This window comes from Nesoenas mayeri (assembly GCF_963082525.1).
Source record: "Nesoenas mayeri genome assembly, chromosome: 15".
Lineage (NCBI taxonomy): Eukaryota > Metazoa > Chordata > Aves > Columbiformes > Columbidae > Nesoenas > Nesoenas mayeri.
The window spans coordinates 13,528,487-13,552,093 of NC_137559.1; positions in this window are offsets into that span (position 1 = coordinate 13,528,487).

Genomic DNA, 23,607 nt, shown 5'->3' on the forward strand with positions numbered 1-23,607 from the left:
TGGGATACTATTTAATTCAGCATTGCAAATTTAGTATTTTCACTGAGATACAAGTTGCTTTATTACAGCATGCAGATTTATTATTCTCTGTGAACTATGCAGAAATGGGTTTGATTCACAAAAATATTTTTACTTCACTCAACGCTTAGAAAAATGGTGTGCCAACACAGAGAGGCAGAGAAATTGCTGAAGAGATTCACATTGTCCTACTCACATCCTCCTCACAAGAGGTTCTGTTCTCCTCAGCTGCCACAAACGCTGGTGCTGCTCCATGTGCTTGCCTGGATGTCGGACACTTTGTAAGCAGAGGGGGGCTTGCTTGGGAAGGACAATGTTTGTCAGTACTTGTGTCCTTCGGGTTTAGACACAGACAGAAGCTGCTGTTCCATCACCTTCCTGCCAACAGGGAAATCTGCTCGGAGAAACCTTCTCACAAGAACAAACCTTCCTCATGGAAGAGTAAACAGGAAAGGCTGGGAGAGCAGCTGATTGAAGGACATGCTGGTGCACATTAAAATATTTGCTAATTGCAAATATATTGTCCCACTGTGCTGCCAACTCTGGCTCCGACTCACATGAAAAGTCAGTTGGCTCCAGATAGAATTTTGCGGTTAATAACCTCATCACTCGCATACCAGATCTGCCCAGAAGAGTGGAGCTGGCAGTAATGCCAAACACTAATTTCTGCTTTCTCATTTTTGTTTCTTTCCTTTTCTGTTTCCATGTTATGTTGGAGTAGCTATGACCTGCAGAAAGCAGGCTGCAATGTTGAATATGACCTGACAATCTAAAGAATGCACTGATATTTAGATTTTGTTTGCAGTGTTAGGGAAGAGCCTTGTTGAAGTTAATGAGACAAAGACCATGTGCAAGATTTTGCCATTCACTGCAAGATTTCTAATCAGCGCATTGCCACGAATGAAGAGGCTGGACACTGCCCAGCAGCCTGGGAGCAGATAAATCTTCCCAAGGAAAGGCAAAGCAAAGTTAATAACTCGAAGATGTCAGACAGAAGAACTGTCTCCATGTGAAAAATGTTCACTCGCATCAGTTAAACTCTCAGGGCTGGTTAAAAATCACAGTGTGAAAATAGACAGAATGAACGTTGACTTCTGATGCCTAGTTTTGGGTTGCAGTGTTTATGAGGATAAAGGAACATAAATTCCCACCTGCTGATCGAAGCTGTTTCCCTTACTGGTTTTGAATTAGTATTGGTTCAAGTACTGGAGAGATGTTCAGTGAGAAATGTTTATAAAAAAGAGAGTGAAAAAACGTTGGAAGGAAACCACCGGGGAAACACGGCTGCCTTTCCAATAACGAGGAACTTGTAATTATTGTTCAGATCAGGCTCATAGTTGGAATTGTGGTTCTAATCTAATGAAGCGTGTAATTCCAGGCACATAAATAAACCAAATTTTTAAGGGGATGTAAATTTCACTGCTTTGATGTACTGGTGATATTATAACAGGAACATGGTAAAACTAAATGACTGTTGTCATTTAGCTGTAAGTATTTATTTGACTTTGGAGTCTAAAAGGCTGTTTTTCATACTTATTCTAACTACCCACTTATTTTTTCTGTGTTTCTGAATCTAAGAAGGGTGTTTACCTTCAGCAGGACAGGAACATGGTTTCAAAAGAGTTGATTAATATTAACATAGCGCAGTACTACATATTGCCTTTATATTGGAGAACCAGATAATGTGTAATTTATGCAAAAGAACATATCTGCATCTTTTCTGAATATTGGTTTACAAGTATCCCTCTGTTTTTAATCTTCAAACTGATAAAACTGCTCATTAAATATATTGTCTATACATCCTTTTCAACAGAGTTCTGTCAGTCCGTGTGAATTATGCATAAAGCCCACAGTGAGATAGATGCATAAAACTGCAGTTTAGCTAGGTTGACATAAACATTCAACAAACTTTGTTTAATTAGTCACTAAATCAGTCTTTATGCCTTTGTTGACTGACTGATGTTTTTAAAGTATTACTGACTCTACTTAAAATGTCTGCCCTTGTTATTTGTTAGCACAACAAATATTTGATGCCATAATCTGGTGCTTAAATATCCACTGTTGTAATCCAGTGCTAACGGCAATGCTGAGATGACAGAACTATTAACCTGGATACAGAGCTGTCACATTCTAAGACAGCAAAATACTCACCTGTGATGTGTAGCATATGGCAGAAACCTGAGAAAATAATCAGCAGAGCTAAGAAATAGAAGCTGTCTTCCCTAAATGTGTAATCTGACACGCAAACATGGATAATCTTGAAAAGCACTTGGCAGTCTGTAATTTGAGTCAACAGATTACAAAATCAGAGGCACGCAGTACCACGTTTTCAAATAACAAATTACAGCATAACTCTTAAAGCTGAACCTGGTGTGTAAATAAGATGTTTTTTCTATATGCTATGTAAGAGTTTGTTAAAATATTACAGCTAATTATGCTTCAAGCATTTACAGAGTCACATGTATTTATCCAATTTACATTTTTTTTCTGCCCATCTCATACTTAAGCAAGTTTGATGTGCAGTGCTTAAAATGATGGTGTTTAGTAGATGTTTTACTGAAGTGACGCCGTCACTCCGCCTGGACAAACATGTCATCAGGAGCTGCAGCACATCTCCCAGCCCATGACGTGTGTGCTTTAGTTATCTGCTCCAGTGAGCCCTTGGGGTCAGGAAGGTTCCTTAAGGCAACCAGCAAACAACTAGGTGTCTTAAACCATTTCATCCTTCTTATTGTGCATTCAGGCCAGGGATGGGGCCCCAGTACACCCCATATAGAACGTGTCATCATCTGTTTGGGAAGGACCATTACTATCACCTAACCTGGCTGCTCCATAAGAAGACAAGGAGCTATTACAGCTCTTCGTTCATACACTTTTAAGAAGGAAGGATTTACAGTTTCCTTATCTGACATTTCATTTTACCATTAAATTTCAAGGCTCATCATGGCAGTATGCATTATCCAAGAGTTACGTAGTTTTATACACAGAATCAAAGCAAAGAAGGATTTGGGAGATTTTAGAAGAAATCTGATTATATAGTTTCTTGCCAAGAAGAACTGCAAGAACAACTTTGGAGCAGCTGCTTATTCCAGCTGAGACTCCCAGCGCTGCAGCGACAGCCTCTACCCTGCTCTGCCTTTACGCTGCCGACTCCAAGCAGACCCAGACACACAGCAAACTCTGTTGGCCAAGGACAAACAGATGTCCTCATCTGGTGAACGCAGCAAATCTGTTCGGGTACCTTCATTCTGTGTGTTAGATTCAATCCAGTCCTGTTATATCCACCTGCCTTGCAGTGAGTAATGCACGGTGGACACAGACTTGCACAACACACCACTCCCCACTTGAGAAGAGGGAAGATGTTTTACTATCATTTAATCCAATACCAATTGGACCCTTTCCAGTACCAATTAATCATTTAACTGGAGAATTTCCAGCACAAGAAGGAAATGTTCTGCCTCTCACCATGCACTTACTAGCAAACACAGATTAGAAACGTGGTCTGTCTGTATTAGTCTTCCCAGAGACAATTCGGCACCTCTCCGCTTGTGCCAGACCGAAAGCAGATGAACAAACTGTGTCTCAAACAGCAATTCCCACAGGGGCCCACACGAAGACCATCACTGGGAGATGGAGAAGGTAAATTACTGTTGTTTCTCCTCCTGTTAAGCGGTGCACAGCCTCTGGTCCAGCTGCTTGGCCCAAGGCAGGAGGGGAGCAGCGGTGCTGGAGGTGATGTGGCGGGGCATGGGGGCTGCGCAGGGACAGCACCTGCCACGTGTCCCCATTTTCCTTACAACCCCTTGTGTCTCTTAGCAGGGGAGTCTATTCACACTTACACTAAAGCCTTTACCACTGCTCTGGGAGCATAAAGCATCTTAAAATGAGTGGATATCACTGTTCCACCAATTTAAAACCACTTCTGACTGTCAGAGTGGTAATAAGGAGTTTTAGTGTAAATAAGAGTGTGGTAGTAATCTGATCTCATATCCGTAGGGGGCTGATTCTCTTCTCATTTACATCAGTTTTATTTTCATATAACTCCATTAGTTTCAGTATTTATTTTTGCATGAGTGACAGTAGAATTATGCCCAGCATAATCACACATGAAGTGTAAAAATCCAACTTGACTAATTTCTAAGTATTAGCCACAAATGTTAGCAGCCAAAGCAGAATCTCAATGAAGCAGTCTCCCCATCTGCTCTTATTCTTTTTCTCTTCCTCCCTATCCAAGCTGAACATCCCTCCAAGTTCCAGAAGGAGGTATGAGCAGGAAGTCACAGAAAAGTAGTCAAGACAACCTGACTTCTACTCACATTTAGTTTTCAGATAAAAGTAGATTTGAAGAGACCACTTGGAAAATTGTATATCTTCTGCTGAGCTCTGACTTGTTCAAAATGAGAAGGAATAACATCAGCACAGTCTAAGAGCACCTTGGTAAAGCAAGGAGTTAGAGACAGTTGTTTACCCTTCTAAATAGTTCAACTTTTCAAATGATGAGGCATTTGCAAGTGACATTTCACCCATCTCTGCTTGCTGCTGTTTGGGTTGAGTTTTCACAGTTCTGTTCACAATGAAGAAAGCTCAGGAAAGGGCGGAGTTTTGCAGAACCCCCACCAGACTCCGATATCATCCACAATGTCTGATGATGGAGCTCATGGTTAGGAATGAGGGAGAAGGATGCATTTTAGTACTGGTCCTGGGAACAAGAGGGGACCAGGAGCCATTGTGTACCAACCAAGGCAGGACCCTGACACTCCTCCTCAGACCGGAGTTTTCTAAGTGCTAGTCTCAGTCTTAAATATTAATGGCGAAAACAGCAATTTCCCATGAGCTATTTATTGACTATCCCCTGTACCATAAGTTTTAGGAAGCAGGTAAAAATGGATAAAGTTGACTTGTACCATAGAAATAACCTTGCCTTACTGACTCAAGTAATTACATGTTGTCTTTATTGAAGGTTTTTTTTGTTTCTTTCTCCCTTCAGCTTTTAAAGAAACGAGCCCCTCCTACAGACAAGTTACTGTGGACCACAGAGCACAGACCCAGGGCAGAGTTTATGGGTTTTACACTTTCAACAGCCTGCTTTTCTCTCTTTTACATGTGAAATAGCTGTTGTGCCATCGTAGCGTTCCTGAGCTGGTACATGTCTGAGCTGTGCTGTCTGAGATACCCTGCAGTCTGTATGTCTAACACTGATCATTGCTTTCGAAAGTCTGCCCTGCTAAATAATAGATAAAAGAGATGAGCCATGGTGTGTTTTCAGTTTCGAGTGCTTGATACATTTGAGCAACAAGCGTTATGTTTTCAAGGGTGTCAGAAAGAAGCAGGGAATATAAGACAGGAATGGAGGAAAGAGGCAAAAAGAGGAAAAAAAAGAAGATGAGGAAGAGCCTGGCCAAGCATAAGAAATGGAATGGACACTCTGGAAAGTGTTGAATCGCAGTGGAACACTCTGGTGTCCTGCAAAGCAACAAATATTTCTGCGATGAGTGCAGAATTCCAATGACTCAACCTAATGGGAATGACTGAATCCTCATCCCCTCCACCCATCTCAGCACTTCAATCCAGTTCCCATTTATATTCCTTGTAAGTGCAATCACTGGACATCCTTGAAGTGTTACAAATTACATAGCGCTGCTTAAATGAATCCATTAGAATATTAGCATTTTCCCTGCCAAGGCAGTAACAGGCAGCACCCAGCTCTCATGGTGAAATTTGCCTTATAACTGCCTTGTAGCACTTATTAATATAGTTATTTGACAATTTGTCATAATCTTTTTGTAACAAAAAAACCAGCTATTTCCCTAAGACCAGGTTTTTAATTAAACATTAATTTTCTCGATAGGTCAGGTGGGGAGTTGATATGTGGAACATTCCATTCTGGTTTTCATCACTTTCATTTTACATTCACTTTTCCCATTTTAATCATAATAATCAGAACCTGGCACAATTTCTAAAAACAAACATAATGAAAATAAATTACTAAAAAACATGTTTGATTGCAAACTTGAAAAATCCCCAAAGCTATTTTATGGATTTATTAATAATTTGGAGTGAATCTATTTTTTAGAAGTATGTAATCTGAAATTTAAATTAACACTAAAGTTTTTTTTAACAACCTTGATTCTCCTTTTCTCTCAGACTCACAATCTTTTCAAGATATATAAGGAGAGATGTAGACTGTAGTAAATACACATCTATTACAGAAAGAGCAGAAAAGCACATATGTATTTCGTGAGTCCTTCAAACATCTTGGCATTTCATTCCTTGATTTGCTTCTTCTTTCCTGCCTGTATCTTCTCTTTTGGTTTTGAGAAGAGTAACAAAAATAGAATTATTCCTTTAAAAATCTACCTATTTTTAAAGTTTAATGAACATTTACCAACTCTAGTTCTGTCTTTCAACCGTCTGATATGTCAAGACCATTGTGCATAACTCAGCTGGCAGACATTCTTTTCTCCAATACACCATTGGGTTGGGTTACCAGCAAAAAGGAGTCTCTATGATACCGGTGAAAGATTTTGAATGGTAAATTTCATCAGTTTTGAAACAAAATATATGATAAACACAATAGGCAAGGGAACAAAGGCTCATTTCTTGTTCAGATAAGAGATTTCAATTTTTGCTTTTAGAAAACATTGCATGAAGTAAGTAGGTCAGAGCTATGCTAAACCCACACTTCGTTTATCTGTGTGCTGCATAACAGTTCTGTTTAGCAGTTTAGATTTGACCTGAATTAAATATGAAGCTAAAAAAAATATTATAAAACAATAAGAAGAGATCTGACTTACCACGAAGCCAAGGCTTCCATCTTCTCCTCACTGTTCAGTTCAGCACAGCTTGTGGTGCTCATAGAATCATAGAATCATTTTGGTTGGAAAAGACCTTCAAGATCATTGAGTCTAACAGTTAACCCAAGAATGCCAAGTCCGTCACTAAACCATGTCCCCAAGAACTTCATCTACATGTCTGTTCAACCCTTCCAGGGATGGTGACTCCACCACTGCCATGGGCAGCCTGTTCCAGTGTTCCCAATATCCAGTCTGAACCTTCCCTGGCACAACTTGGGGCCCATTCCTCTCGTCATGTCCCTTGTTACTTGGGAGAAGAGACCAACATCCTCCATGCTCCAGGCTCCTTTCAGGCAGTTCAGAGATCAGAAAGTCTCCCCTCAGTTCCTGTTCTCCAGGCTGATCCCCACAGGTCCCTCAGCCGCTCCCCACCAGACCCCTCACCAGCTTCATTGCCCATTTCTAAACTCAATCCAGCACCTTAATATCTTGTAGTGAGGTGCTGCAGTGACTGGAGTCCTTCCCCCAGATCCAGAGACTCACAGCTGGAAACAGCAGGCTGGGATAAACACATCATGTTCACAAACAGGAATAGGGTTTTCCCCTCTCTGGAGATTCTGCACCATGAAATTTAAATGCAAAAACATATGGAAATAAACCCCAATAATAATAATTTAAAAAGAACAAATCTTTTTCTCTGGACAGTGATTCAGAAATCTAACAGAAAGTGCAAAATGTTTTGCTATACATGGAAGTGGTATGAAAAAAATGTGTGTAAACAGTCAATCCCATTAATTATAATAAACTCTATACTCGATCATTATGTTTCCTAGGTTTATTAGCTGCAATGAAACTTTCCTGCACCTTGTAGATGGTTTATTTCCATGAACCATCTCCTTTCAAGGTGGTTCCTTCCCAGCATTTCTCATTAACCTGCAGCTCCAGGTCCCAGACTGTAAGAGACTCTGCAAATAAAACTCAACACACCTTTTGTAATTAACATCTTTGTGCGAGAAGATAAACAGGCTGCCTTTCAGCTGTCACACTAGACTTTCCATGCCACCAATCTTTTTATTTCCTCTGCATTTTAAGGATATTTCAGATGTGTATAAATGAAGAGTAGGGTGGATGCATGCACTGCCTGCTTGTATTAACATATCTCTGCTGGGCAAGAGGAACAGGAGTGAGAGCAGCTTTGCCTGCTTCACCTAAGTGAATTAGCACTGAACAAAAGACCTAAGCAAACAGCCTCCACGTTCTTCCAGCCATGACATGTGAACAAAGCCCTCCAGACTCCTGACATGCCATCTTTATCTGTCTGCTTGGCCATACTGCCCAAGAACCTTTTGCAATGGCCTTCAATGAAAAGCAAAGAAACCTACCTCTCAGCTAGCAGGATTTGCTTCTCCAGCACAACAGCCTGGAAGAGCTTAGCACAGGCACCACGGGCACAATCTGCTTTATGTAAGAAGAAAACTGCAGTAGTGGCATTTTCACTTTTAATGCATCATCTCCGAAATGAGGAAATAAGTCAAGCTGCTAATGTCCTTTTAAATGATATATGCTTACGTGTTATATAATGCAAAAGCATTAAAAAATACTCTTCTTCCATTTTGGGAGGAGACAGACAGTTTTGCTAATAATTCAGCAAGTTTACCGTTTCTTCCCTAACAGTTACAGTAGGAATCTGCAGCTGAAAGAAAGGGGAAAAGGTGTTCTTCATATTCTGCGATGAGACATTTCTGAATTAATCAATCTCCATTGTGGTTTCTGGGTATTGGTTTGTTGCTTTCTTGATTACAATTAGGTGAAGGTCTGCCGATTAATTCATTGAGTCCTAATCTCCCAGTGTCCCCAAAGGAGACTAATCACGTACCTACAATCTGAAATTCAGCATTCTCCCAGGCACCAGAATCCATGGAGACAGTGGATACAGTGGTCTGGTGGAACAGCATTCCCACCTGCCCTTTCCAAGAGCTCTCTCCAGGCTTCCCCTTCCCCATCCCCGGCCTTCAGGGACTAATTAGCTTATGACCTATTGTTGGCATCCCTGGATGCTCCTCTGTGGCTAAGGAGTTAACCTTTTCTCTGCCTAATTATCTAGGTGATTATCATAAGTTAAATCCTAGAGTAGTTAAGTTTATTGTTTTCATTCCAGACCTGCAGAAGTACTTTTGTATTTGAAAGCAATGTCTGGTTTTTTCCAAGCTCCATTAGCTGGTTGCATAAAAGATATTAGCTGTGTCTTCAGATCTGACTTGGTCGCTTTTCTCTGACAGTTCAGGCTACATCCAGTGGTCTCAGCTTTTGCCCACTGATTCCTCTTTCTTGCCTTAAAGAGGCTATTCTGAGACCTTCAGATATTTCTCCATTGCTTAATAAAACCTGGATTGAAAGTGGACCTTCTGAATATAGCCTTTAAAGCCCACAAGTAAATTGAAATTTACTATGATATATGACTATATGATAGTTACATTCAAGTTCTCTCTGTTGACATGTTATTATTTCTTATTTCTAGTTACAGTGACTGTTCAAAGGTCAAGCTGGATAGTTTGTTGGGACAGTACTTAGTGTGTTCCCTTCTTCACTGAATGAACACCATCTTAATTAGATTAAATCTCTAAGGACTTACATCAGCAGCTTTCTTAATTAAATAATTATAGGTATCTCCTTTCAGCAACAAGAACCAAGGAGTTGTAAGACTGATGGGTTGTTATATTTGAAAGACTCAACCACGCATCATCTTTCCCTGTTCCCCTGTCCAACAACAACAATGACAACAAAAGCATGCCAAATCTCACAAAACCTCCCCAGGAATTTAAGTTGTTCTTGAAAAAGAAAGAAAAGAGAAAACATAAGAATTTTCAGATAAGTGAGCAGGTGATTAACCATTGGTACAAATGGCCAATGGAACAGGAAGATGCAACATCTCTCCAGAAACCCTAACATAATCAAGCACAAGATGCTTCATTAAATGCAGGAGTTATGGAACGAAAAGTGTAAGATCATATGATCCTGTGGTTCTTTCTAGATATAAAAGCAATTCATTTTTTTTTTTTATATAAGATTTATCTGAGGCGTTATCCTAGAAAAATACATCACTGTCAAATTAGCCCAGTTCAGCACTGGAATTTAATATTCTTGTCCTCAAGATAAGTGTGATTCTCAACATGTGGGAGTACTCCAGAAATTCCTAAATCTGTGCCTGAATGACAAAAATGAGAAACACTTTTAACATACATAGGATATTATTAATCAGGAAACACCAAACAGCTCCATGAAGGACATGTGCATGGTGAGCTCCATCTTACAGATGGGGAAATAAAGAGGTCGAGGGAAGTATAATGACTTCTAATGTCTAGCCCGACTCCACCAGAGCTAATGACAAACCGTCTCCCTGTCTACTGTTCATTTTAGCCTCAGAAGACCATTCCTTAAGGTCACACAAAAAATAAGAACCGACATTGGCCAGTGTTGGCAAAAGGCACCAGAGACTCACAGTGAAATGAAAACGTATGAAGATGAACAGGAAGCGAGTGCTAAGGAAAGGTCAGTGCAGGTTTTCTCATAATATTTTTGCCAAGAAAGAAAATTAGCTGTTCCCTCCACCAGTTCTTAAATCTGATACTACTTGTTCTTAACTCAAAATTCCTCCAGGATATTTGATCAAAACACAGTTGGCACATTGCTGCACTGCCTGAAGCACATTCACTTTCCAGCTCCCATTCTTCAAATTCCCTCATTGCAAATGAAATTCATTAACAATGGTGTTTCCAGTTTATCATTTTTTCTGCGTAATCATTGTACTCCAAGATGAATGGCTGGCACCTTACACACATGTTGTTTGAGATGCTCTCTGTTGTAGGGATTCCCAACTCTGCTCATATTCCACCACTGGAGACAATGTCCATCTATCCAAACCTTCCCAAGCTGGGAATCCCAGTTATAATCTATTTCTCTTGGGGGATATGAGACAATGGGGACCATTCTTGGATCTCTGGGATCCATGAGTTGTAAGAATGCCTACAGAAAATACACCCTGCCCTGTTGCTTTGTTTTCTACCTCCAGAGGAAGCCGAGTTTCCAACGGTTTCTCTGCCTCCAACTATAATTCTGACTGAGAAAGAAAACAGACCGCTGTTGGCCTTGCACTCAGTATTATCACTAACCTAAAGCTGGATAGTCAACTGAAGTTAAAGCCTATAACTTTATCTTCCACAAAAGCCAGCAGCCTCCTGCCTCCGTTTGCTCATACCCTGCTTGGTGCTGCTGCAACTGAGATTATTTCACCAGCACGAGTGAGAGGAGTTTCAAAAGCAGGGAAAAATCAACTAAAATGAGGCAGAACAGGGCCTCCAGCTAGGAAGTTGTGCATGTGAAAGACAGTGGAAGAGATATATGCAATAAAATAGCTATTTATCCACAATAAATGTACTTTTTAAAAGCAACAATTAAAGCTTGCCATTACAGAATTCCTGCATCAGATGCATTTCAGGCAACTAATAATTATTAAAACACTGCTTATTGAGTTAAGTTACTTTTCATTAAAAAGTTCTCACCTATTGGGCATTTAATTAGCACACAATAAATTATCCATTTAAACGGCAATTACTTTCTTGACTCAGGTTCATTAGAAGCAGTTATTTATGGACTCTTGATTATAATATATCTAAGAAAGTCACAGAATTACAGTGTGTGCATATGTGTGTGTATATTATCACTGCTAAAGTACCTGCAGTTACAGGAGGCCATTCCACAGAATGCAGAAGCTGGGCTGAAGTTCTCTGAAGGACCAACAGCTACAAGAGCTTCCTTGATGGCACTTGGCTGGGCCAGGTTTGCTGGAGGAATGAAGAGGGAGAGGCCAGGCACTGAACTGCTGGTGATGGACCAGAAGTCAAATATTCCGGACCAGATACAGCATAAAAGACAAAGGTTATGGGGGCTGACTGGAAAAATACAATGAAACTGCAGCCAGAGATTTCTATTACATTAGGGGTACTTTTAACCGATCTATATCTACCCATGTCTGTGGATTTTTGGAAGTAAAAACACAGATGAACCTTCAGCTTCCTACCGGGACTCTCCCGAAGAGTGGTGTGTGCGATACCAGTATCTCTGCTCTTGTGGGATGTGAGTCCATTGACATTATTAAGTAGCTGCCATCACTACCTGTTTTTCAAGTGACCTCCAAGGGCAGATCTGCACAGTGTTAGCCGTGAGGAGCTGCCAGAAGCACCATGAAGCCAGCACAGGAGGTGGCATCCTTGTCCCAGAAGCCAACCCACTCATTGGAGACCCCACTGCACTCTGCCCAAGTGCCCCCAAGTGCCTGTGGCTGTGTCAGGCAAGGGGAGAGGTGCATGAAAAGTGCCCTTAGTTCAGGAGGTCTCAGAAAAAACAGATACCATCTGTTTTTTATCCTTTGCCCAAGTTTAAAATGCTGATCATGACACGCAGAAGACAAAATTGGAATATTTAAACCAGCGTAACATCCACCAGAGCTAGAGAAGTTAAACAGGTTTATACCTCTGTACTTTGTGCCCACCTCCATCCTTCACATTTCAAAGACTAAACTAAGCTCAGCATATCCCCTAGCTGCACATACAGGGACAACATGTGTCTCCTTCAACCCAACACCCACCCAGCTGGTCCTGAGCTGTCAGCTGCCCACACCTATAACACACATGGCCCTGTGCTCCCTCAAGTCAGGAACAGCAGCTGGGACTCACTATACCCAGAACCTTCTTTTGGGGAAGGCTCAGTCATCTCTCCATATTTACTTGATGAAGTTGTAAAATTTGATCAGTCTAAAAGAAATGCAAAGTACAAAAAAGCACAATTGCCAAGTGTCCCATAAACAATGAACAAACAGATTTGTATGTAAGCAATTTGGTAGAGAAGAGGATTTGGAGATCTATAAAAATAAACAGGCCCAGAACAACCGCAGACATAATTAAATCAGTGAAATGAAATATCAAATGCTGGCAGCCCACAAACACTTTGATGATGATAGTAATAACAGGGACTCGGTGGATGAAAAGCAAGAGAGAAAATGGTCCATTAAAAATAATGGTAAACAAAATGAGGACCACGTGATGGAGAGAAGGGCATGTTGCACAATAATTTAAAAATTTAGTCTTTTTGTGAAAGGGAGAGAGACCTTCTAAAGCAGTCATTTCTTCTGCATCAGTGAAGAGTAAAGTGCCAGCTTTGGAAAATTCAGCATCTCTAGACAATAAGCCAGACTCTCAGCCAGGCTCTGAATTTGGCACATCTCCTGCACTCGCTTCTGAAGAGGTACATGGATTTGAAACAACTGGGAAGCTGGATCAGTATATAAAAATCCAGAATATGGACCATGTACTACAATAGCAGTTTATCCACCAAACAAGCAGTTCATGGACATTTTCCCAGCTGGGAATAAGTATGGATTGATATATATATATTTTCACATTATAAGTATACTGGGAATAAGTATAAATGTATAAACATAAATTAGGAAAAGGAACAACGTATCCCTCCTAGAAGGGCCAATTAAAAAATCTACAAGTTCAAACATATCAACGTTGTATGACATCTATCCCAGTGAAGCACATGACTAAATGGAAATATTTCTATGAGAAAGTACAGACCTTTGGAAATTGGTGTTTGATTGAAGACTCCGGATGGGGCAAGGCTATTTTGCTTGGCTAAAACAAATACACGTCCTTGAAATACCCTGACTGACACTTGCTAATATTGATAATATTCCTCTTTCCATTCCCAGGCTTTCAGCAGCTGCTTAATGCACTGTCCTGGGAAGCAGCATCGACATTACCCATAAGAGACCCAAAAGAGATGAGCAGCAAGGCAGGAGACGGCTTTACCTCAAGGAGTGCACCTGCTTGCTATGGCTCCATGCACACATACACCTCACTTAAATCAAGTGCTGTGATAATAAAGAGCATGAAAATATGATGTATGAACATCTTCCTAAGTCGACAAGGATATATATATCATTTAACCTGATACTTTATTTTATTCAGCTCATCTACCATTTAGGATTTGCTTGGTGTTTCTGATAACACAGGAATTAAATACAGAACAGGTTCCAGTTGCTCTGCTGACACACTCACAACATCATGAGATATCATCACCAGTGCGCTCGGTCGAGGGGCCGGGGGGATGAACAGCTCAGATTGCCGCTGTCAGCTGCAGCAGGAAGGCAAAGCCAAGCTCCAGCTCCTGCATCCCTGCTCATTTCTGCTCCTCCTGGAACTTTATCATCCCACTCACAGACATTGGTATGTAAATCGTGGAATCATGTCTGACATCTGCAACTGAAATGTCAGCCAGAGCGAAGTGCTGTTGCTCCTCAGGGCCTGGAGCAGACACATGGATTGACTTTTGTATAGGATCTGGGGTGAGTCTGCGAGAGGCACCGCCACCCCCAGCTATTCTGATCACCTGTGCAGAACCTCCTGTGGCAGAGCACCGGGCTTTGATCCTCTGTTAGGAATGTACGAAGATATTAAAAATGGGAGTAATGTAAATGTATATGATATATTATGTGGGATACTTGAAATCATCAAAATGATGAAACAACGCCTGTTTCATTGAAGAATGAAGGAGCTTTGTGCAAAGCAGCTGTTTAATTATCTAGCACTGAGTCGTGTAATGATTTACACACCATACTCATAAATCCCAAATCAGCTCAGGGAGAGCAGTTGTTTTTAGGAACTAAGAAAGAGAACTAGCACAGACACGCCTGGAGATAACAGCTTTAACATTAACATATAAATAAATCTAAATAACACTTGCATTTATTTCCTGCCTTCCCAGTAGAAGACTTATCCTGAAAACTCCAACACATAGCATTTTTACTCAAGCTAGTCAAACCAAAGCAACACCATCTTTGGGATTCACACTTGCAGTGAATGTATTTATCATAAGTTAATGATGGCTACAGCATTAAACTACCCTTTCCAAAGTTCACAACAATAATCGCACTAGCTTTGGGTACAACCTTTTTAACTGACGATGAAAAGACTTGACGAAGCCTGACCCCAGAACACCCTCTTAGGTTTTTAAATAGTCTTTGGTACAACTAAGAAAGTATCATTGATTAATGATCCAAGGAATTTCCCAGAAGAATTAAGTATTAAGAATCACAATATTTTTATCATTTTTCAGACTATTTTCTTACATTTCAGTGTCAGTAAATGAGAAAAAGTAGGTCTATATGGCAATCTTTATGTGGCTGGTGGAAATGCAAGATGGGCAATTTTCATGTTCTAAAATATTGCATATGATCAGCTAAGAAAGGCCAGAAATGTACCTGATGAAATAGTTTTGCTGAAAATCATGGTCAGTGAGTCCAAAGTACTTCATGTGGAAGATTTCTAGAGAGACACAGAGTTGTGGGATCCAGAACAGGCAAAAGGGAGCTCATCTCTACAGCAGATCAGCAGAAAGGACCATCCTGGCAATGCAGCAACAGAGCTCAGGTTTGGTCCCGGAGAAAGTTCCTTGGCACCATTTAATTTATTAGCAGGAAAACAGCCTGTGGGTCCAAGAACCGTATCACACAGGACTCTGATTTCCCAGGTTATTCATAAACACTTAGAAGCTGCCATTCACCCTGGATTTGACCCAAGGTAGCTGAGAATCTGTCTGGGGGATAAATCATGCAGTAATCTGAAATGCAACTGCTTTTGGCTTCAGTGAAGTCCTATGAGCTCACTGAAATGAAGCCGTAACCAGGAGGCTGTAAAGTAACGACCCATCAGAAAACCTGATACATTCCCATTTCTCTCCTCGCAGACTTCTCAGCCCACCTGAATTGAGATGTGCCAGAGGCAGAACCAGCTTTACAAAGCTAATGCAGGCTGTATGGTCAAGTCTCTCAGCACTATGCTTACCATATTACCTTTAAAAATACCTGCCTACTTTTGACTAGCCATGCAGAATTTTGCAGTTTCTATAAATTCATGCATTATTATTCCCTGTCGGGTGCCATCTCTATTGCCCATGCATATTCCCTTAGACCTTACAGTCCCTTGGACTTTACGCTCTTCTCATTTCAGCCCCTCTATACTCTTTTTCCTGCTCTGTCCCACTCTGCAATTATTCTTACTCATTGTCATTTGTATGCCTCTTATCTAAAGCCATGTGAAAATTGTATGGAACTAATATACTTGCCTGAAAATATTTGCTATAAATATGACAAGAGGATTGTATTCCCTTTTCTGTCTGTTCCCTTGAGGAAAAGTACTCATTAATTTGATTTCCATCTTTCATTTTTTTAAAGGAAACAAATGACAATTATTGTTTACTTTGAAGTGTGATCTTTAGCATGAATAATTCTCAAAAAGAAACATCTGCTTTGCAGATGAGTTGTGACAGCAGACAATATGCTTCCATATTTTGCATTCATACTTGAGTGGCAAGAGCTGGGACTGGGACTGACTGTCCAGCATCGCAGTGCAGTCCCAAGAGGCCAAGATCACTTCTCAAGAGGGTTTCTTAGGGGTATTTTGTAGCATTTTCTCCTCTTTTGAAGTGTGGTCAGCCCTGACACAGTGTCTTTGTGCCTGCAGGAAAGCACGTGCACATGCCAGCTACCAAACATCTCTTGGCCTTTTGGAAGGTGCCTAACCCCAAAATGGCCTGCTTGTATGTCCAGAGACCCCGGACACCAATGTTTTCATGAATTTTATCTTTAACTACACTGTGCACTTCCCATTCAGCATGTGAAACAGGTTTCTGCCTGTGCCCAGCAAAGCTTGGCTGGCAGCTCATCGATCCAGGATGGATTTTAGCAACATATGGACCTTGGCCAAAACCTATCATCTAAATGCAAGTCCAAAGTTCTCCAGATTTGCAGGCCTTTTAGCATCCTTGGCTGACACTTTCTGAGCTGACTGGCAGGTTCAGATTCTGTTTTCATATCCTTATTGGTACGCAAAGTGTACCGCAAAATATCTTTCCTCCATTTTGCTTTACTATAAATCCCTGCTGACCCTTGAAAGCCATTGCTATCTCATGACTGAATAGATAAGGAAGATTTGTCATCATCTAACGCAAGAGTGAGATTTGATCTCTAGCACCTTCAGCAACCCACCAGTCTTTACATCCCACCCTGTCCCCTGAAAGGGCCTGGCAGTGGTTTACAGTACGAATTTCAATTTAGAAAAGAGACAGAATGGGTGACATCTGTCATATATTCTTTCCATTGATATTCTTCTTCCAAAAGAAAGCTATGGATATTTTACCTTAAACACTAAGCTGAACTACGTGACCACAACGTTACACCACCTCTATGCAAAGCGTTGTAGTTGCAATTACATGTTTAGAGTCCCTATAAAGCTATTTTCCTTGACATTTCCAGAGCACTCCAGATATAACTGTCAGCAGTCCCAGCACATCTCCGGGACTGTGCAGCACAGGGGCACCGAGCTCTACAGGAGCTGAGAACCTGTGAGAGCTGGAAAGCCCTCAGCCCCCATGGGATTTGAATGGTAGTTTGCAACACAACCTGCTTCACCAGCAAATACTCAACTTTTTTTCTGTTTGTTTTAGTACTCATTATTTTTCTCCTCACTGTTACTAAGAAGTGGCTATATTTACATCCTGTTACATATGAAAAATAGCAACATTTATAAGTTAGAAAGTAAATAAAATAAGAGGTATACAATATACACAAGCATACTATTATTAACACAATGGAGATATTCCTTATTATCCGTAATAGGGTGCAAAGGTTCCGTTGTGTTTTTTTTTTAAAGAGACTAGGAAGTAAATTTAAATCCTCATAGTGTATAAAATTCTGTACCAACACAGGGAACTGCAATGCTATTTGAAATACACATGAGCAATTAGAAAGCTGCTGAACATACGGATAAGAAAATGTCTTCTTTTTAATGCTCCCCGTGATCCACAAAAGCCCATTTTCAATACAAAGCTGCCATTAACCAGGTATTTCAATGTATTTGTAGCACTGTTGGAAGGTGTGCCATGGAGCTGGATGTTCTCTATTAGACTATGAAAATGATTGTCTCTCTCAGAAAACATAACACAAGGAAAACACGAAACGTATTTACAACCTGATAGCTGAGCACTTTATGAGATTTATTTTTATGAGATTTTGAAATTCAAATGGCTAAACTATTGAGCTGGCTGATGCTGCAGGCACAGATCCTCATCTTAGGTAGCTGATGTAACTCTACAGACTCTAACGTACTTACTTACTAGCTGAATTATTTACTTACACATAGCTGAAGAACTCAGAACCCATTCTACAGTGTGACTACGCTGTTCACATGAAAACTGAGTGAATCTCCTATTGATTTCCCTGGGAACTGAATCAGAAACAACTGGCAAGCCTGTCTGTCCATATCATCATCTCTCTATGAATTCACTGTCCTGGTTGTACTTCTCTTGTTTTTTGTTAAGCTTATTTTGTATATGTTTGTTTTATTAGTTACTTAGTGAGAGAAGGAATTTCAAAATGGAAATGAAATGATACTGAAATATTTTGTATCTTCAACCACACAGAGGGGGTTTACACTTAGGTAAAGCTAGTCTGAATTGTTCACTGATGTGTATCCGAAGATCTGATCCAAGGCTCAGTGAAATTTTTCTAAGGTCTTTTGCAAGGTTCAGATCTGGCTGTGTAGGCACTACACTGTGCTCTGTGTCCTGTCACATTTTGATCACAAGAGAAAGAAAGGGAAAATCTGAGATGATCAGAACACATTTGTATAAATATGTACATTTGTGTCCATATGTCATTTTCTAAAACAATATGTTCTTCATTTTTGTCTGTAAGAGGAACTTAACTTTGGGTTTGCTATTCATTTTGAGAAAATCTAAGCTGGAAGACTGCAAAGAATTAAATGTTCTTCAAGGACATTTGCTATTGTACAAGAAATAGAGAAACTGTTTTATAAATGTGGCTAAGATGAAATTTTGAGACTGTTATAGATACTCTGAACCAGAATGGCCTCTCAGAACCTAGTGGTATCAGAAACATCTCTGACAAAATTCCACTGGATCTTAGGGCAAGAAAAGAGCATTTGCAAATCTAATAGAAAGTACTGGGCCATTTTGTACCTTTAAGCAAAGTAGTTATTTAAAAAACAAAGAAATCTGCAGTGGGATCAGCAATCACATCTTTACCAGTGAGAAATCTAGTAAGGATCAGACCATCTTCCAGGGTGAACTAAACTCAGGGCACTACTGCCAAATAATTGTGATGAGGAGCTGCACTTCAGTACTTACACACTCACTTTATTGTTTTATCTGTTCATTATGCAAATACAACAAGGCTCTGTCACAGAATATATTGACTGTGATTAAAGATACGCTTCACAAAAGGGACAGGAAAGCATCAGAGTCAACTGGAAAAGAACAAGTGTGGACCAGTCCCGAGTATTAATTATGGTGCTATTGGAAAACTAGAGCTGGGGTAATTCATTTTACCTTTTTGAGTTCAGTTTTGTGATGTGCATAACTGAAGATAACAAGTACAAGTACGTCTCTGTATTGCAGCTCAGTGTTTTTAGTGGGAGAGTAATAGATACAATAGCAAGCAATACAGTGATTTATGTTTTATTATTTCATACACTACTATTAGCTACTTCTTCAGTTATAACATGGAGTTTGGCAGTTCTTTCAGGGTCTAATTGTTCACTCTGATTCTCTGGGGTGAAGCGTAAGACCAGCAGGTTGCAGGTGTTTCCTAGGGACTGCAGACAGCCATGAGCTGATTTTAAACCAGCCAGCTCTAGTACCTATTACAGCTGAAGTGACACAGGGAGCTCAGCAACTTCATACCAAGTACATTTTTTTTTTGCCTCTCAAGCAGCTTTTGTCACCCATATTGAACACCATGCAACCATGGCTTCGATTACCCAATCTAGCTAATTTATAGCACATTGCTGCTATACAGAGATACCCTATAGGAGCTGCAGACTAACAATCATTAAAAATCTCTCACTCATTTTTAAGCAGGAATGAAAACTCTTTTCCATCTCCCAGTCTTCCTATTTCTCTAAGGTTGCATTTGAAAAACATTTAAATAAAACTTGTCACTTGGTAAATGGGGCATTCTCAAATTTATGAGGCTGAACCTCAGCTAAAACTGTCCAAGTAGTTTGTTACCGGCTTTGAATTCTTTCTCATAAATGAAGTAAGTTGCTCATGGCAGTGACACATTTGTAAATGCAGTTAGAGCTGACTTATGAAAAGTGTTATAAAAGTCTCTACTAATGATTATATGCCACAATTGCTTTTTGCTCTTGTTCCCATAGCGTATTTCCAGCAAAATCAAATGTAGGCTCCTAGGAGCATAAGCTGGAAATCATCTTGCCTCACTGAGCTTGGACCTCGCTTAAGTAGGACAGGACTCTGCTGAGACCTTGTGCTTGGAAATGACTGTGGGCAATACTTTCAAAGAACCTTCGGAGATTTACTTGTAGAGTTAGCGTCTCTTAAGAGAGATGAAGTTAATTGCTATAATTGCTTTATTTATGAATTTTAGTATTAATATTAATCCAGGCTTTTAACAAGGGTTCAAGGCATTTTATTTTATGGTTTTCAAGTCTTGAGCCCTAGAGATAAAGATCTATTTTTTACTCCTGTCACTTCAGTCATGTTCCAATCTGAAGTTAATAACACAACTTAAACAGGTAATTGGTGGAAGTAATATTTAACAGGTCACCGTAAATCCCAGCAGCACTTACTGAAAAATAAATGGTGCAACAACCAAAGACAAGGCTAGTCAGTAAATAAAGATGTCTTGAAATAAATTTTGTTGGAAAGAAAAAGTGTTTTGGTATGGTGAAATTGCAGTACTTTGTAAGACTTAGAGTGAAGTCCATCATGAAAGAGTGAACTGATTTACTATATTACTGCTGGTGAATAGCACTACAGCTTCACAAGGGACTGAATTCTGTCCTCGGGCATCAGAGCTGTAAAAAAACAATTTTAAATGGCCATTCAATTGAATTTTCACTATTTTTACTATGCTAAAATTGGAAGAACTAAGAAGATGAAGTCTAAAGAACACTGAGAGGGTGAAATATTTTGCAAATTTGAAATGTTTGATGTATTGAAGCTTTAATATATTTTATTATCCTTTCCCCCTGCAAATATCTTTCATTAAGACTGGAGTAATCAGTCTTTCCAATCAACTCAAACATACCCACGGGCATTAACATGCAAGTAGAATGAATATGAGAGAAACTATTTACATCTGTACCAGGTCTCTCTGCAGCGGGGTCTCCTTTTCTGAAACATACACTTGTCTCTCATGCAACAGCTGGGCATGAACTATCCTGAATCAGCCAAAGTTCAGTTCACACTAGATCTTTGCAGCTCAATTCGCATGCAAAACTCCAAAGCATCCACTGCCTTTTAGACAGGACAAGAAGCTCACCAGCCCCAAAGAACATTGTGGCATTTTTCAGGTGGGAGCAAGGTCTGTGAGACAGGTGACAAGATAAGAAGTCATAGAGGGCTGAGAATATGTATGTGGAAGATATGATCAAGGCAGCTGGGAAGACAATTTGAGCTGGAGGAGATAAGAAGCATGGAGCTGACAACTGGCTTTCACTTCATTCTATGCTTAAAGCTAAATACATGTGTAAGAGCTTAGATGAGCTGAGCCCTCTGGAAGGATAACCTGAATAGCCAGTAAGGAACATTGAACTCCCTTTTGTTACATATACACACAATCCCAGAAAGATAAAGAAACTCATATTTCTCTCCAAGACTGATTTATTCTCCTCTTGAACACTCCAGTGAGGTTGCTAAAGCTGTCCTATCCAAGCCACAGAAAAGCAAATGGCCAACAAAGTGCCAGGACACTGATGTGGGAAGGGTTTTAACAGACACAGAAATAAGTCCTGACTATCAAAGAAAGGTCTCCTTTTGGTCATGCCTGCTCTCACCTGTAGGTAATCTTCAGAGGCCAAGAATCAGGTAGGGAGATGCTCTTTCACTGCAACTAAATCTTTTAAACCTTTTCTCCTTTTCTTCAGTATTTTTCAGATATTATCTTTTGTGTTTAAATAACCTCAGATGTTATTTTGAGCATATCACCTCCTGTTCACGGCAGAGAAAGAATGAAAAGAAAGTCACACATGAAAGTGATGCTGTATAAAAACTTTAAAAGTGATTCCCAGTCAATTAAATGTTATCTGATTAAGATTAGTCTAAAACTTCAGAGATGTGGATTCAAACTCTCACTTGGAGCACACCTGCCCCATATACTAACTATGATATTTTTATGGGATGTTGAAATAGTTCTCTTAATTCTTCCCTTAGAGATATCACTCCAATGACTTGCCCTCTGCCTGGCCTCCAGTCTTAAGCAATTCAATTATTTATTCTAATCCTTTTGCATCCCCACTCATGGCACCTATAAATTAGCCCAGCACTGTGTTTAGAGTACTTGGGCTGATTTATGAAGATGCCTACAAAATAAATGTCCTTGCAAATGGACAAGGTTTTTACATATTTTCCTATATCAAATAAATGAATTGTGATGCTTTAGAAAAACACAGCAGTGAAACTCCAATCAAAAGAAACAGTGAAGAAAAAGTGAACCATTTACAAAACAGCTCAGATGTGCAAAAGATTAACTTATGTAGATTAAAAATAGAGACGAAACTGAGTTCTAGGCTTTCTATCCTGTAAGACCTTATGATGTTAGCACACACAGGTATGTCTAATACATGCAATATACACATCATAAAAAAGCACTTTTTAAAACCTTTCAGGATCTGAGACTCATCAGAAAGCGAGAGCTTATTTGTGCAGTTAATGGAAGGTCTCACTCAAGCTGATTCTCATAGCCACTGTTTTCTGCATGGATGAAAAAAAATAACAGAAATACCAAAATGAGTATGATTTTAGAAACATGACTACCATAACAACACCAAGATTCTCATGAACAACAGCACTACAAGACTGACATTTCATGTGCTTCTGCAATGCATGCTACATTTCTATTTAGAGCCCTTACAGAAGTTAGTGATGGAGGAAACGATCCAGAAACTATTCCCACTCCCCCACCACTCTCTTCAGCTTTAATATACCAGAGCACAGAATTAAGTGTTAGAAATCAGCTGAAGTGAATCGGATTGCATGGGCAGAATGTCAAAATGTTTTTAATGATTCACTGGCTAACACTGTTCAAGCTACACCACTCAAATCCACCCTCAAATTGCCATAAAGTTTCTGTCAACTTCAGCTTACAATGTGAAGTCCCTTCCCTGTAATAGACTGCAATATATTAATAAGGGAATAACATCATCACTGAAAGTCCCTTCCCTCTTGCTGCATATTATTTTAGCCTCCCAGCACCTGCTTTCTTAATTCACATATATCCACTGGCAATTTCTTTATATACCGAGTGTAGAATCAGCCCAAAAGTAGCTTTTGCATTGTCTGAACACATTACTCTACCATGTGGCCATTAATCAGTCTGACACCTGGTGAAACTCTAGGAGAGGAAGAGATTTTGGTACTTTTTTATATACCTTTAAGTATAATGAGGACTGAGACCTGTTATTTTTCACTGATGCTCTCTGTACTAACAGGCAGAAGAGAAGTGCAAGGAACCTGGAGCCAGGGCAGCCCTACCTGGGGTATCCACAGGCCAGTCTTATCCTAGACTTTAAAAACCTGCAGCACACAAATAGCAGGCTGTTGAGTACCTAACATATTGAAATACATCTGTTCTTGTGTGCCGAATCCATAGTAACCATTTCCCTCTCTCAGTAGGAGATGGGAGAGTTGAGCAGTT